Raw genomic sequence first — 13,078 nt, 5'->3', positions numbered from 1 at the left:
CAAAACGCGTTGCAGAAGATGAACTGTTATATCACTTATTTACCGCTTCACTGCAAGTTCACTGCAAGTAGATTCAGAATTGTGCGTTAGAATTGCACAATCTTTGTCAACATTTCGGCAATATTTACCTTTATATTTTATGTGGCTCCATGAATACATCTTATTGATATCGATTGCACGGTAAGAATTCTACAGAAACAATTGATAATTGTTGTGAATGTGAGCCGACAGCGAAACGTTTATATCATGCGGTTCACGGAACATGTGCCAAAAATTCAAAGGAAAATATATGGAAGTGCCACTTAGACGGACACAAATATGGTAATGTTCTTTTTTTGCCGTAGTTTCAGGCAAGTCAGGCTACTCCTTCCATTCACCCAATTACATAGTTATTATTATTTATTCAACTTCTCAAATGTTATTCTCGGAGCTAAACTATCAATGAGAAAATTGCAGACCAACCTGACAAGTTTACAATCCAGCTTCTTGTGGCTCAATACTTCCTATCTAAAAATTTTTCGCAGCCTGAAAGAACTCCGCACAACACGAAAAAGTGTTCCACTGGAGCGCCCAAGCTTTGCTTGCACCATGTTCAGAAAATAGATGCGAATTCGGTACAAACAACACTCAGGTGTACCGTAAGAGTGATGGGCAGTATATATGGATTTGTCAAATCTTTGTTCTCGTAATTTTGGGCATTCTTGTGTCTTTATTTATTAGACTTTGTCTTCCTCAATTGCCCAACAAGAATTTATTTTTCAGCCCGCATAGAGACAGTAGTCTCTTTGCACATGGATAATAATTGCGAATGCTTGCATTTAAGACTAAACGTGTCATTATTTGTCTAAGCATCGTGGTTGTGGCTTCAAAATGTTCTTGTGGCAGTATCTTTTATGCCCTATATTTCTCAATTGCCAAGAAATCACTTTTTTCCTAATGGCATAAAGGCAATAACTTGTCTTTCGGCACGCGCCTAACTGCGAATAGCGCTACGTACCGTTGAATAGTACGAATTCGGAAAATGTGCAAGCAGTCTGAAGAAAAGACAATAGTTTGTATAATCCACGCGCTACTTCTCATTGCCATTCTGAGTTAGCCGCCATACTTACAGTTCGCATAGACACTGCAGCCATATTTTCGTCTAGTAATTTATGTACGGGAATCTATTGCTTAAACCTCTATGTACGCAACATTCTACTCATGCCCAGGCACGGCTCGGAGCAGTGCGGTCTCTGCTGACGTCAAACACTGGCGAGAGCGTCGGCGACGAGATCACGCCCTGGGTGGTCGCCACGGCCATAGCCCTGCTCCTACTCGCTCTCATCACGGGCCTCGCCTTCCTCATCGACAGTATGTTGCGGCAGACGGGCAGCGACCGGTACCAGACTGACGTTCCGCTTCCGGTTCCAGCCGAGCACCTGCTCAGCTCGGTGGCCTGCAACTCGACGCTCTGCCGGCGCTACTCGGAGCTCATCGCGTCCTGCGCCGGACACGGCGGAGGTTCGCCCTGCGACGGTCTGTCCCATTTTTTGTGTGGCGAGGGAGTGTGCTATGGTCGGCCGTTCGAGGGCCTTCTCAGGGGCTACCTGCGGGCCCTAGCCGCCGACGCTCTGGCCTCGTGGCAAGGGACGCAGCGCACTTCGCAGTGGCCCGCCGCGGATCGCGCCGCCGATCTGTACAAAGAATGCCGTGAAATTGCGGAGAACGATGACGGCGACTCGGCAACGAGCGTCCTCGAAAGCGTCAGCGCCAGCAAACTTAGCTCCCTCATTGGTACAAACGAGACCGCGGGCGAACTGGCGACGCGACTTGCAGCCCGGTATCAGGACGGCGCTTTCTTCTGGCTCGACACGGTGGCAGCTCGGCGCGGAGAATCGAAGTGGCGCCTACTAGTCAGGGAAAACGTACTGTTCGCGCGACACGCCGAGAACCGGGATTCGTCGGCAGGCCATCGAAGACGACGACGACACTCGGCAGCCCACGGCCAAGGTGCCGCCGATTCGTTAGACAACATCGACGCGACGGACAACGTGTTGACCGGCATGGACAACGTGCACGCCTACTGGAAGCAAGCGGGAAACCTACTGGTTTACAACCCCGAGGTGTTCGCATTGGCGGAACTCGATCAGTACGGACTGAGCTCGGCGATTCTGGTTGCCGAACTCAACCGGGATGGCGGCACGGCTTTCGGATCGAACACGATCGTCGAGTTAGCCAACAGCGCGTTGCTTCCATTCCTGAGCAAGGTGTTCGCACTGAAGAACGTCAAAGCCTACCTCGCCTGGGAGTTTCTCCGCCACCGACGGGCGTGCTTCGCTTCGTCCCGCTTCCAGGAGAGGACGCTCGCCGACAGCTGCTTCGACTGCGTCGAGCGCGTGGCCGGACTGGCCGCGCACGCGCCGTTTCTGCGCACCAGCAGTGAGGACGAGTCTCGGGCCAAGGTCAAAACCTTCCTTACCCAAGTGAAGACTTTCGTCGCGAGCGCAGTGGGAGAAGCCAAGTGGTTGTCGCCGACAGAGCAAGTGCTGATGAATGACCGCCTCTTCAAGTTCGACTTCACGCGCGGGGTGCCGGCGCGAAAGAACGGCATAGCGCTCCTCAACGAGCACTACTCTTACCTGCCTGCCGTGTCGGGCGATTTCGCGCGTGACTTTGACGCGGCCGCACACGCCGCCTGGAACGCTTCGCTGGGGCGCACGTCGGACTCACTGTTGCCCATGCTCTCGGCATTCCCCAACGTCCTCACCGGTAACGACATGGCGTACATCCCTGCCGTGGTGCTGGTCCCGCCACTCTTCAGTTACAGAGACACCGAGCACCTCAACTTCGGATTTCTAGGCGTGGCCCTCATGAGGTCCCTGGCCCACAACTTGGTTCTCACGGGTCTCCAGAAGATTCCGGATCCCAAACATGCGGACAAGTTGGCGGGGTACCTGGATATTTTGGGTGGCTGTCTCCGGCTTAACCGATCCTCGACGCAGGCATACGCATCACGGATAGCGGATGTGTTGGCCCTGCGGGCAGCGGTGCGTGCTTTTCTCGAAGGCCACATGGAGAAACCCAGAGACAGAGCCGAGGCACACAATGTGTTCCTTGATGCCTGTATGCTGATGTGCACGGATAAAGACCCTCATCGATGCGACACTCCTGCCGGACAGGCCGACGAGTTCGAAGCTGCCTTCTCGTGTTCGCACCCGGCGGCAATGACGAAAGCACCCAAATGCCCGTTGTCGTGAACGCACCAGATGCGTTGAGGAATGCTCGCGCGCGACGTTTAGCACGAAAAGCGGTGCCTTACGGGCTCAATGTTGTTCAGTTTGTGTTTAGTTTAATTTTTTTTACTATATTATATTCTGCATTTTTTTTTTTTTTTGGCTTAGCGCAGTACACACGATGATATTATTTTACTTTGATGTTATGAAATTGCACTGCAAGTTTGTGTGCTAAAGCTGTAAATATGACACAGAACCGATACCACGAGAAAATTGTGGTGGTCAACAGGAGAGCCTGGAGATGTTAGGGCTGCTTCTCTACCATCTTTTTCTTTATGCTCCATTTCTTGTGGACTGTGAAGACCGAACAAATGGGCAGAAGGAGTTATATACGGCGATCGATGGATTTTGTCTAATGTGAGTTCATTGGTGCCACTTCTGAAGATTTATTTTTAAAAAGTTGTCCCATACAGAGAACTGTGACAGGCACGTGGATAATATGTTGTAGCCGTTTGTTTTCTCAGCATGCATTTCAAATGTGAAAGGTGTATATGCTTCCGAGTTCCACCGAATTTTAAGACACCCCTTCACTTATAGCATTTTGCACATTGGAAATCCTTGAGGGGGAATCATTTGCCGCTTTCCCGGAAGCAGTTTTTCACGTAACAATTCAAGAAGCTTCAAACACGCCTAGGACAAGTGTTCCAGGAGGATATTGAAAAACTATGCGAAGTGCCTGTTGCGTAAAATTCTTGATACTTGCGCGGAACTATATGTATCGCGTTCAGCGTGTTGTTAGATTGGAGGAACAGTTTTCACCAAGAACATCAACTGAAAATCATGTTAGCCAGTCGACCGCTATTTCACGTGACATCTCTCGTGTGGCCCGTTCATATTCCTGCTGTTCGAAGCGGATTCACGTGAAAACACTGCCAGAATAATCTGTTGTACTGAATACACTTGTCTTTACATGCTTAGACATGTTTATATATTTTTCATGTACACGGGCAATAAAAAAACTCTGAGGCAGCCTCACGTGACAATTTAAACATGCACAGGAGGTTCGCCCTTTTATGTCTAAATTTGCTGTGCACTGTCCAGGAATGTGCCAGTTCAACAGTTTTGTTCCAAGGTGCTACGTACTTCAATGAAAGACGAGGACGTTAGAAATACCTTTACTCCGTCTCTTAGAGAGTGCTGGTAATTAAACTAAACTTCTTCCTTATTGACAAAAAAAAGCAATATCTTTTTAATAAAGCAGTTTGACTCACCGGTCCATACGTAAAAGACAATTGTTGGCTGCAGGCTACAACGAGAAGCCAAAACTGATTCACCATTGCGGACGGAACGCGGCACATCCCCCATTCCGCCCACCGTGTTTGCTTAGAAGCAATGGTGTGGAGCTTGTAAGCACGTTGTCGGGTGACGAAATTCCGGCCCCGGCGGCCGCATTTAAATGGGGGCGAAATGCGAAAACACCCGTGTACTTAGGCTTAGCTGCACATTAAAGAACCCCAGGTATTCTTTATACCACTCCCAGGAATTTGTCGTCTGCTATGGGCTGTTTCACGTAAACGACTTGGTTCCATAGCTTGTTTCCGGGGACATGTGCAGCTCGCAAGTTATACTTTGAAAAGACACGTGCACAAGTGCAATCACACGATAATATGGGACAATGCTTCAATCATCGGGAAAGAACGCGCCACGAGGCTGCTGCTCGAATCTTTGCATATAAAGCAGCAGAAAACACCATCAACAGGACCAATGCTACCCTGCCCCAAGTCCATCCCCACTCTCCACGACACGCGATGCGCATGCGAACCGTGGTCGGTTTAAGAACCCCAGGTAGCCCAAATTATTCAGGAGTCCCCCACTATGGCGCACCACATAATCAGATAGTGGTTTTGGCACGTAAAACACCAGATTTTTTTTTAAGTCCACCCGCCATTGCGTCAAACATATGATGCCCTCTGTAACGCGGTCTCTACAGGCTAATCAAACTGATGTATTAAAGGGTAAGCTGAGGAATCAGAACGGAACCGCAGCTCAGTTACCGCAGTTTTTCTTTGCCACTAGCGGAGCGAATTGGCAGCAAAAGGTATGCAGATACACCACATATGTTGGAACTATGTGGAGCTAAGCTATGTGAAGCGGTCTATTGAATCGCGTTCAACTAAGAAACGATGCGTGCATATTTGTTTACTTTCATCGCATCCTGATTGCATCATCATTAAAATTTAGAAAAGTTAATTTATTCATCAAGAAGGTCACAACATTATTCTAATAAAATTTTCACCTGGTAGCACTATGCCACTGGTAAGCTATGTAGCAATGCAAACACAAATGTCTGTTCTTCACTAACAAGACCCAAATTGTCAGATTCATTAAAAGCTTTCTATTCTCGGCTCCCAAGACGCGTTTCGTTCGGTTAGTGTGGGGCCAAGTCACAAAGGCCTAGCATCAATTAAACCAATTTGCAGATACACTTGCAATCGCATCCCCGCGATGGTCCTATATTTCCCATTTTCCCTTCGTTCATCAATGCGGCACGATTCAGAAAATATACTACTACAAACAAATTCGCGCAATCATCATTGGCAACATCTGATTTACCGCATCTTGGTTCTTCTTGGAATAAGAAATGGTGCTCCTCTAGGCAAATTTAAGTAATGATTAGAAGACCACAGTGCCGAGTCCCCCCACTGAACTTTTACCTCCACAGGCCTGGTCTGGCTATATCGCCCTTGTGCCCTTTATGCAATGGGATTGAATCCCTGGAACACTTCTTTTTGGCATGTCGCCGTTTCATTATTCAACGGAAAAGATTTTTAGAAGAACCCTTCCAAAACTTGGCTTGAATTTGGCTCTTCCTATAACTCTTCCCTTTGGGGTTACCTTACTCGGTTAGCGCTACAGGAACATTTGTGAAGCGCTCTGCGTCTTTCTGCGTGAGGCAAAACGAATTACATGTTAGAATTCTTCAAAATTCTTTTAATGTTTGCAAAAATATCTATATAATGGATCATTCATACCTGTAACAGTAGATTAAATCCCAATTACAATATACTTATTTCATTTCACCCTAATTTATTCAGAAAAGAAAATGCTAACAGTTTCTTCACCGCCCGATTCATGGCAGATCCCCAAAAGTGGGTTGCGACATTTCACTTGGGAACGAGAACAAGAACAAACCACGCGAATGAGCGCAGTAAGATGTCTACGCAGCAATGCCTCGAGAACGTAGACGATGTTTGACGCTTCTGGAAGGAACAAAGGCGATTACAGGTACATGCACGCAGATGTGCCACGTATATCTAGCTACATTTAATTAAGCATCCTGCGGTTGGGTCCCAGTGGCACATAAACATCCCAGAGGATTGGCCAAGAGTGCGCGCATACCCAGTGGAACATACCGCCTCTATTATTTAAAGAAATTGAATAAATCAATTCATTTAATACTGCATTAAAGGTTGACCTGCTTTAGAAATACCTGTTAGACGACATTATTTGATGGGGTATTATGAAGGTTTAGTTTTATTTTTATGTTATTCAGAACACAAATGTGCTTACTTGCACAACTTTGTAAGAGAGCGTACAAACGTTATATAAGCCCGTTTGCTGGTACTTACATTCGGTGCGCATATCAATTTCGTATATATATTCACAAATATACCAGACCACGGGCGGCTTGTACGAACATCTATTAACAAAAATATTAACGAATTTAGGAGCCCGTTCTTAAATGTTCCCTAGACAACTCCTAGCCTGCATTTCTGCAGGGGACAAGCAGAGAAAAATGTTCCAGAACTTCAGGGAAATCTAGGGACAATTAGAACCAAACCAGTCATTTCAACATGGCTGGTCAAGCTGGAGTGCGCGAATCTCGGCTGCGTCAATTGTACACCAAATGGATACTTTTGCGACACCGCGTGTTTCCGCGATCGAACAAGCCCTTTGGACGTTCTGAGTGAGGACCAGCTGCGTAGGCGTTACCACTTCGGACGCGACGGTATCAGGCGTATCACAGAAAAGGTGCGTGAGGACTTGGAGCACCAGACGCCTCGAAGCATGGCCGTGCCACCACTGCTTCAAGTAAGTCATCGTATAGACCTGCAGAGTTTTGCAGTTGAAAACTTCTTGATTAGAGCAGGCGATGCTATCGGCATTCATGAGTACACAGTTTCAAGTATTGTGAGTCGCGTAGCAAACACCCCGAATAGGCGTGCAAAAATATTGATACGGTAAGTTAGGCCTTGTTTGAATGATATCATAATCTGATCACAGCGTGATGGTTCCAGTGTTCTTGAAAACTTGTTCCCGCATGCATGCCAGCAAATAAATCCTGAAGGCGGCTTCTTAGTTGTGACGAACGCGTAACGGGTTTCGTCTGTGAGCGTAATGATGAAGCGAAACAGTTGCCGTAACATGAACGCAGTAAGCGCTCGTTCTCTGTAGCTAATGAAGCGCAGCGTCCGCTGTGTTCACGTTAAGTGTGCTTTCCTGGCATTCGCGGGTAAGTAGACTTGCTGCACTGTCTAGTATAAATCGTATTTGCACATTGCTTTGTGAAGTAATGCATTGCAGTATGCCGCAGTATTGCATGTATGTGTGAAGTACGTGCTGTGCTACACGTATTCATGAATTCAGCCGTCGCTTGACGCTAGTGCGCAATATTCACTGGCGCGGGAAACGTGCGGTAATTCTTATATAGAGGCCATGTGACGCTTTGGCCTCTGCAAGCGCTGTTGTGATCGCCTTCCTAAGGAATGCGTGTTGTAGCGCTGTTGCGGTTGCTGTTCAAATAAGAAAGCAAGGATTAGCGCCCTGAATCTGCACAGTGGGTTATAAGAGAAGCCCTATAGTGGAGAGGCAGGGAATAATTTCCACCATCTCGAGTTTTTTAACGCGTACCCAAAGTGCGTTGCGCAGGAATTCTGAATTACGCTCACATCGGAAGGCGGCAGCTGTCACCGTGGAGGGAGGCCATGAGTTTGTGTTTAGCAGCATAACGTCATAGTCACTGATCAACCGTGATGAATACGTTGTTTTATGGAAAGAACATTCCGAAGAGAGAAAAAAAACGAAGAGTAACGTTTTCTACATTATGTTTTACCTTGTTAGTAACCACATATATCATTGCACATCATTCCGGTCAAGCTGCAACTTGTTCTTCGATGATGTGAGCGTCGTCCCAATTGTAAATTTCTGTGCCTTGAGACGCTTTACGCCGAGCGACGCCGGCTGACGAAACGTCAGAAGACGCCGGGAAAACGCTGAATGGGGTGGTGGTAGTACAAACTTTATTTAGTGAAGGCCAAAAAAAGGAAAAGAAAATTAAGAGGCTGCCGTTCTGTGGATGGCCTTCAGGCTGCAGGTCGTGGCCACCAGATCATGCCTGGCGAGAGGCATGATCAAGCCTGGGGTTTGGCGAGAGGAAGAGGTGGGGAGGTGGGGTGCACCAGTAGCACCTGCAGCTGTTCTTTTAGTGGGGTAATCTCGTTGCTCTGGGCCGCGATTTGAGCTTTTCTTTTTCGGGGTCGGGTGTGGGAGTCTGCGATCGCCAGCTCACCTGGGAAGCAGTCGATTGGGTGTCTTGCCCCGGTAGCGGTGGAAATGAGACGGAGCGGCGGCGGGGGCTGCGGTCCCGGCTTGATCGGGAGCTGGATCGTTGACGGGGGCGGGATGAGCGGGAGTCCTTGGCGGATAGTGTTGACTGCGCTGAGTTGGATGGCGTTGACTTGGGACTGGATGTGAGTGGCGGGGAATCTCGCCGTTCGAAGCGGAGCTTACACGTGCGGGACCCCATGACGTGTGTGCCATTGCACAAAATGCATTTAGGAGTGCCGTCAGGGGGTCCCGAGTCGCGTGCACAGCTCCGCAGCGTGGGCAGCGTCCGGACCTGGGTTTGGTACATACGTCGGAGCGGTGACCATGGCTCCCACAATTGACCCACGCTTCAGCCTTGAGGCGGAAGGGGTGGTATATGAACAGGCCGCAGTTGAACACCACGGTGCGAGGAAGTTCTTTGGTGCCGACGAAGGTGATCAGGATGGACCGAGTGTGATCCATGTGCCTTGCGTAGGCCATGGCGTAAGTGCTACTGGGATTCGTAGCCTGCAGGTCCTCGATTATCTCCTCTTGGTTTTGATCGTCCACGGCGTTGTAGATTATTCGGCGTAGGGCGTTGTCGGGTGCGGCCACATAAGCGCGCAGTGGGTACAGCGGGGGGGGGGGGGGGGGGCGAGACGCAACTCAGAGGTATGCACATACTGTCGGGTGCGTTGCTCAAAGGGCGTACTGACGGTGAAGGAGTTGTATTTGTTTATGCGTAAGCGGTGCTCGGCACGGGCGGCAGCGTACTCAACGCTGGCGCTGGAACAGAGGGAGGCAAGGAGGGCCCCATTGGTGGTTGTGCCGAGGTCGAGGCCATCTCCAGGGCGGAAGACGATCTCGTAATCTTCCGCTGGTAGTGGAGGCAGCAGGACGTGGTGGTATATGCGATGAGTCTTCAGCGATAGCGGGGGTGCCATGGCGGACTTGACGTGGGCGTTCGTGGCTGAAACGGTTTCCTTTGGATAGGCCGCCCGGTGACAGCTTGGTACATTCGCGACAAGCGGGGGTCGTCACCAAATTCTTGTTCGGACATGAGTGTACCGTCGACTATACATTTCATATCAGCGGCTTCGAGGCAACGGGAGCGAGTGCCGGCGCAGCGAACGCCGGTGAGACGCTAGGTGCAGCTGTGCGCTGCTGGCGAGGTGGCGTTGCCCCGAGCGTTGGGCTTAGCTTGGCTGCCACGTGGCTGGTCAAAGATGAGGCCCTGGTGGCGGGTCAAGGCCAATGAGCTGTCAGGAAGGTCCTTACACCTTCGCGTGCTCGGTAGCAAAAACTGGAGGATATCCCGGGCGAGATGCCAAAGCCAGGAAAAGAAATCGCGGAGCCCATGCGAGGCACGCCCGAAGAACGCCGGGCGTGGGTTGCGTCCCCCTGAATGTGGGGCGGCCTTGTTTCCCACTCTCGCAAGCCGCTCCGCTAACATAGGTGCCAGAACGCAGGAGCACCCGCACAGACGCCTATAATGAGGGCAGCAGAGTTGCTTAGCGGAGCCGGTACATTTTGGAACTGGTGGTTCCGCAGACATTCCTTAGCCCAAATGTTCAGAAGTCGTTGACTAAGCAACATTTATTACCACCTTCCTAATGTCGTTATTATTGTTTGTATTAAATGCCTGTGCAAGCCATCCCAGTCCTTCGACACTACACGTCAGACGATGAAACTAAGGGCACAACCACTGAAACGTGTCGGCACGCACGGGCACGCGCCTACGCGATAAATGCGTAATAAGCGTAGGTCGTGAAGAGGCTGACGCATCGCGTTGCTCGGAAATTTAGCCTACTGCGGAGGCTAGAATATTGTCCGACGCGTCCCCGGCGTCCACCAATCAGAGACCGCGACGCCTCGGCTGCTATGCATGATGATGGGCATCGATGTGAAGACGCCGGCGCGAACGATCATCCAAGTTCTTTGGACGCACCACGCGGCCGACCGTGTCTCTGAAAAAAAAATCCGTGTTGTGAAACTAGGCCGACAATGACTCGACCGACGACCGTGCGTGTTGGCAGTGCGACGAGGATGCGTGCCGAGTTTGAATGACGCCGACAAATCCGACCTGCCGACTTATTACACGCGCAGCGAGTGGCAAAATTCTACGAGGTGTCCCTCATGAGTAGACATGGCGTTCGAAAAGTCGTCCCAATTTTATGGTTTCTTGCGTACAAGCTACTCGAGAAATACGAAAATGACACAGTTGTAGCGCGGCATGCTCTTGCGGATGGATAAATTTAAAGAATTTGCAACTAGGGTGGACGACTGTGTCGAGCGGATGCGACATGACAGAATAGTATCCGACGTTTCAACGTTGTGCTACAGGCGCGACCATTGAATTGCAGTCTGTCCGCCTGTGGGCTTTCACGTATGTTTTTCCTGGCGAATTAAACGCCTTCTTTCAAGGCTCATTTACTTGTGCTGCGAGAGGCGCTTGCTTATCGAGCTCGTAAAGCGAACGTGCAAACTATATATGCAACGAATTCTTTACAGTAGCATATTTAACGTTTTGACTAAGAATAAAGAACATCATTAATTTGGTTGCGAAGCGCTAATGCATGATATGCATCACATAAACAGTTTTAGTTCTTCTTTACCATGTAGTATTTTTTTGTCCTGTATGGAAACCAATAAACTTTCAATGTGTTGCAGACTTTGTACCTTTACTGCACCTGCATTAACGCTTACTTTAAGAGGTAATTGCATATTGTACTTACTTCAGTGCATTGAATTTATTTTGTTTATAATGTTAGCAACATGACAGTATGGTATCCTAAGAAACCAGATCGCCGCATACATCCCTGCTTTTCCTTCCTTTTCTCTCTCTATACCTCCTGTAAAACACACGCAACAATGTGGAAACAGGCCAACACCTTGATGTTATAAACAGTCGGTAACACAATAAACAAAAACAAATCATAATCACGCAGTAAAGTCAGCCACTTGCGTCCATTTCTGTGAATGATAGCATCCTTTCAAGTGCGGATCGTTCTAGCAGGTCCGCTGCTAATCAAGTGGGTAGACCTATCACGAGCCATAAGCCATGCCCAACGAGAGAGGAGTGAAGTTGCTCATGAGTATGCAATTGCACGTATAACTGCATAAACTAATAACCATCTCCTGTCATTCAGCTTCTATAATTCATGTATCACGCAAATTACAAGCTATACAAGAACATGTCATTTGCGCATCTGAATCTTATTTTTGCTAGATTGTGAGATGCAGCTGCCCACTGAATTATTCTATGGTGTGATTTAATGACATGTGTGTACATGCTCCTAAAAATTCTATTCCGCCAAGTCCACGTGGACACAGACTCGTCCAAAATTCTACTCAGCCCGGCTCATACGAACTCAGCCTCAAGGGTCGGTCTAAGTATTCGTGAACTGACTTTTGAGGTACTTCACGCACTTATGTATACATTAGGTGACATTAAAGTTGTGACCTGTGACGTGCATCAAAAAACGTTGACAAGCAGTCCCTGTTGCATCGAATGAAAATAAGGGCAATTGCACACATTGTCGTTACTGTTTAGAGAATTTAATTGACCGTTGCATGAAAGCTATGCTTCGTGTCCATTTTGACAGGTACATTGCATCTGCATCATAACTTTTGCCGATACTGTTGGCTATCTTGACCATCCCTGGGTGGCCACATTTCGTACATTTAAACACAAAGTTGAATAAATGACTATGGTGCAATCTATATTTTAAAAAATGTGCTGATCCCACGCACTGTGCCAATCGACGTTATGTGACAGGGAGCTGGCTATGCAGCATTGTTTGGGGTTCCACAATGCGCTACCACTTTGACCAATGTGTTTGCGTAAATCCAGTATTTGTTTGTGGGACGCGAGTACCTAGAATAATTGCGAGAGCGCGTGCGTGTGACGACAGCAGCAAGGCGATGACAGCAAGCAAGGTGACGTGAATGAAGGGCATGGAAGTGCGAGATGGGTAAGGAACACAGAAATCAAATGCTCACTGACGGTGGCACGTGACATTACTTAGCGGCTTTGCCAGGACGCGAAGAGACGTGAAACTCGAGTACGAGCTTGATGAGAAATGAGGAGGCGGCGTGTTGGAGCTTCGTAATCAACGCTCGTGGAAAACTTGCCTTTCAATTGTTGTTTAGACGGATGTAACCAACACCCGGTGGTCTTTTGCCGAGATGCCGGGATCTTCTTATGCGTGCCATCTGGCTTGAGTGCAAGTAGACCGGGAGAATCAAAGGCGCCAGCCGGATTACGAAGCTGGAATGAC

The sequence above is a fragment of the Dermacentor andersoni genome, chromosome 6 (assembly GCF_023375885.2).
Source record: "Dermacentor andersoni chromosome 6, qqDerAnde1_hic_scaffold, whole genome shotgun sequence".
NCBI lineage: Eukaryota > Metazoa > Arthropoda > Arachnida > Ixodida > Ixodidae > Dermacentor > Dermacentor andersoni.
Note: the sequence above shows the minus strand (reverse complement) of the source record.